Here is a 4,386-nt window from a genome sequence, read left to right on the forward strand (position 1 = left end):
CTCCTCTTATGTTAATGACACCGCGTTGGCATTGTGAGATCTGGCTTTCCTCGTTTTCTTTGTGACGGAGCATCCACCGCCTTGTAAAATACACACATCGCGCAGCGGCTCTGTATTATAGTGTCGTTTTCACATCCCTGTGAATATCCACTCCCTACACTTTGAAACAAATCTGTCGTAGGACTGTGGAAAAAATTCTATGCTCGTGCATTATGACGTTTTTGCAGAAGGAAACTCTCCTCTCTAAGAACCAATATGGATTCCGTAAACAGAGATCTTGCGAAGCACAGCTCGCTCTGTTCGTCCATGGAATCCATAGAGCTGTAGAAAGTAGAGGCCAGGTTGTTGCCGACTTCCGGAAGGCATTCGATACAGGTCCACAGTGCCATTTAGTGAAACAGATGCGAGCTCACCGAGTGTCGGAACGGATCTGTAATGCTATACAAGACTTTGTAAGAGACAAACTCAGTTCTCTATTGACAACGGAACGAAATGGGAAGACTGAAAGGTAATTTCAGAAGTACTCTAGCGTCGTGTTATTGGGCAATTACGGTTTACGATATACACTGAAGAGCCAAAGAAACTGGTACACCTGCCTAATAGCGTGTAGGGCCCCCGCGAGCTCGCAGAAGTGCCGCAACACGACGTCGCATGGACTCGACTAATGTCTCACGTAGTGCTGGAGGGAACTGACACCAAGAATCCAGCAGGGCCGTTCACAAATCCGTAAGAGTACAAGGGAGTGGAGATTTCTTCTGAACAGCACGTGGCAACGCATCCCAGGTATGCTCAGTAATGTTCATGGCTGGGGAGTTTTGTGACCAGCGGAAATGTTTAAACGCAAAAAAGTGTTCCTGGAGCCACTCTGTAGCAATTGTGGACGTGTGGGGTGTCGCATTATCCTACTGGTATTGCCCAAGTCCGACCGAATGCGCAATGGACATGAATGGATGAAGGTTATCAGACAGGATGCTTACGTACGTTTCACCTGTCAGAGTCGTATCAGGGGTCCCATATCACTTCACTTGCACACGCCCCAAACCATTACAGAGTCTCCACCAGCTCGAACAGTCCCCTGCTGACACGCAGGGTCCATGGATTCATGAGGTTGTCTCCATACCCGTACACTTCCATCCGCTCGATACAATTTGAAACGAGGCCTGTCCGACCAGGGAACGTGTTTCAGTCGTCAATAGTCCAATGTCAGTGATGAGGGGACCAGGCGAGGCGTACAGCTTTGTGTCGTGCAATTATCAAGGGTACACGAGTGGGTCTTCGGCTTCGAAAGCCCATATTGGTGATGTTTCATTGAACGGTTCGGACGCTGACACTTGTTGATGACTCAACATTGAAATCTGCAGCAGTCTGCCGAAGGGATGCACTTCTGTCACGTTAAGCGATTCTCTTCATTCGTCGTTGGTCCTGTTCTTGCAGGATCTTTTTCCGGCCGAAGCGATGTCGGAAATTGATGTTTTCCCAGATTCTTGATATTCTAGGTTTACTCATGAAATGGTCGTGCGGGAAAATCCCAATTTCATCGCTAGCTCGGAGATGCTGTGTCCCATCGCTTGCGCACCGACTCTAACTCTAGATTCAAACTCACTTAAATCTTGATAACCCGCCATTGCAGCAACAGCAACCAATCTAAGAAAGTGCCAGACACTTGTTGTCTTACATAACCGTTGCCAACAGCAGCGCCGCATTCTGCCTGTTTGCATATCTCTGTATTTGAATAAGCATGCCTATACGAGGTTCTTTGGCGCTTCAGTGTACACAATTGATCTAGCGGATAACATTGAACCTCTAACAGGTTTTTGCAGACTATGGCGTTATCTACAGGATTGTGGTAGAGGCAGAAGACTGCCACGAAATACAGGAAGGACTACAGAGGACCGACGATTAGTGCGAGGCCTGTCAGATGATCCTGAACGTCAGTAAGTGTAGCATACAGCGCGTACATTGGCACAGAGATCCATTACTCTTTGATTAAGTATGATAAAATCTTCTGCAAACAATAACTACCGTAAAATACACTACTGGCCATTAAAATTGTCACACCACGAAGATGACGTGCTACAGACGCGAAATTTAACCAACAGGAAGAAGATGTTGTGATGCGCAAATGATTAGCTTCTCAGAGCATGCACACAAGGTTGACACCGGTGGTGACACCTACAACGTGCTGACATGAGGAAAATTTCCAACCGATTTCTCACACAGAAACAGCAGTTGACCGGCGTTCCCTGGTGAAACGTTGTTGTGATGCCTCGTGTAAGGAGGAGAAATGCGTACCATCACGTTTCCGATTTTGATAAAGGTAGGATTGTAGCCTATCGCGATTGCGGTTTATCGTATCGCGACATTGCTGCTCTCGTTGGACGAGATACAATGTCTGTTAGCAGGATATGGAATCGGTGGGTTCAGGAGGGTAATACGGAACGCCATGCTGGATCCCAACGGCCTCTTATAGCTAGCAGTCGAGATGACAGGCACCTTATCCGCATGGCTGTAACGGATCGTGCAGCCACGTCTCGATCCCTGAATCAACAGATGCAGACGTTTGCAAGACAACAATCACCTGCACGAACAGTTCGATGACGTTTGCAGCAGCATGGACTATCAGCTCGGAGACCATGGCTGTGGTTACCCTTGACGCTGTATCACAGACAGGAGCGCCTGCGATGGTGTACTCAACGACGAACGTGGGTGCACGAATGGTAAAACGTCATTTTTTCGGATGAATCCAGGTTCTGTTTACAGCATCATGATGGTCGCATGCGTTTTTGGCGACATCGTGGTGAACGCACATTGCAAGCGTGTATTCGTCATTGCCATACTAGCGTATCACCCGGAGTGATGGTATGGGGTGGCATTGGTTACACCTCTCGGTCACCTCTTGTTCGCATTGACGGCACTGTGAACCAAAAAATGCTTGAAATGGCTCTGAGCACTATGTGACTTAACTTCTGAGGTCATCAGTCGCATAGAATTTAGAACTAATTAAACCTAACTAACCTAAGGACATCACACACATCCATGCCCGAGGGAGGATTCGAACCTACGACCGTAGCGGTCGCTCGGTTCCAGACTGTAGCGCCTAGAACCGCAAGCACTGTGAACAGTGGACGTTACATTTCAGCTGTGTTACGACCCGTGGCTCTACCCTTCATTCGATCCCTGCGAAACCCCACATTTCAGTAGGATAATGTACGACCTCATGTTGCAGGTCCTGTACGGGCCTTTCTGGATACAGAAAATGTTCGAATGGTGCCCTGGCCAGCACATTCTCCAGATCTCTCACCAATTGAAAACGTCTGGGCAATGGTGGTCGAGCAACTGGTTCGTCACAATACGCCAGTCACTACTCTTGATGAACTGTGGTATCGTGTTGAAGCTGCATGGGCAGCTGTACCTGTACACGCCATCCAAGCTCTGTTTGACTCAATGCCCAGGCGTATCAAGGCCGTTATTACGGCCAGAAGTGGTTGTTCTGGGTACTGATTTCTCAGGATCTATGCACCCAAATTTGCCTGAAAATGTAATCACATGTCAGTTCTAGTATAATATATTTGTCCAATGAATACCCATTTATCATCGGCATTCCTTCTTGGTGTAACAATTTTAATTGCCAGTAGTATACCTGGGAATAACTGTCCAGAGACACCTTAAGTTAGATAACCATTTTAATGGTACAGTTACCGACCTGACTTGAAGGATCAAATCTACCCTTACGATCGTTTTCTTCAGTGCAGCGGCGTCGCCGAGGGGGTGCCCCATCGTTCCAGAAGGGAGGGAATCGCGTCTGGAGATCTTTTAGCGCAAGGAGCGGGTCAGTCCAGTCTGAGGAAGCCCGCAGGGCAGTTCCCAGGAGCTCGTGCTCCACCCATCCTGTGTAAAAAATGAATTACTTTTGCTATATTGTGGGATATAGTCAGACGAACCTGATCTAGCCTGCAGGGCAATACGTGGCAGCTTGTGTGCCACGCATCGAGTCTACAAAGTGAATTAGTTTTGTTACGTTGTGGGATATAATCAGTCAAGACTGTTCATGGGACCGAGATGGATTCTCCTCTTCCCAGCGAGTGCCCTTTGGGAGTACTTACCAAAGGATGAGGGAGGCTAGTCCTCCTGACAGTCATCTTATCTTTAGTAAAGGGACTCAAGGAGTCATAAAGCAGTATTTATTACAATGATCAAGAGCAAGGAGCGGACGGTGGAATAAGTTCCCGCTTCTAAATCGATCAAGGATCAGAAGGGCTTGCTGGTACCTTAATGTTTATCAAGCGCTTGGGAAACGATTTCTTACTGGTCGAGACTAACAGGGCAAAGCAAGTAGAACTACTTAGCTAGTCATAAAAATTGGGTTGCTATGACATGACTGTTGAC

The sequence above is a fragment of the Schistocerca serialis genome, chromosome 9, assembly GCF_023864345.2.
Source record: "Schistocerca serialis cubense isolate TAMUIC-IGC-003099 chromosome 9, iqSchSeri2.2, whole genome shotgun sequence".
Lineage (NCBI taxonomy): Eukaryota > Metazoa > Arthropoda > Insecta > Orthoptera > Acrididae > Schistocerca > Schistocerca serialis.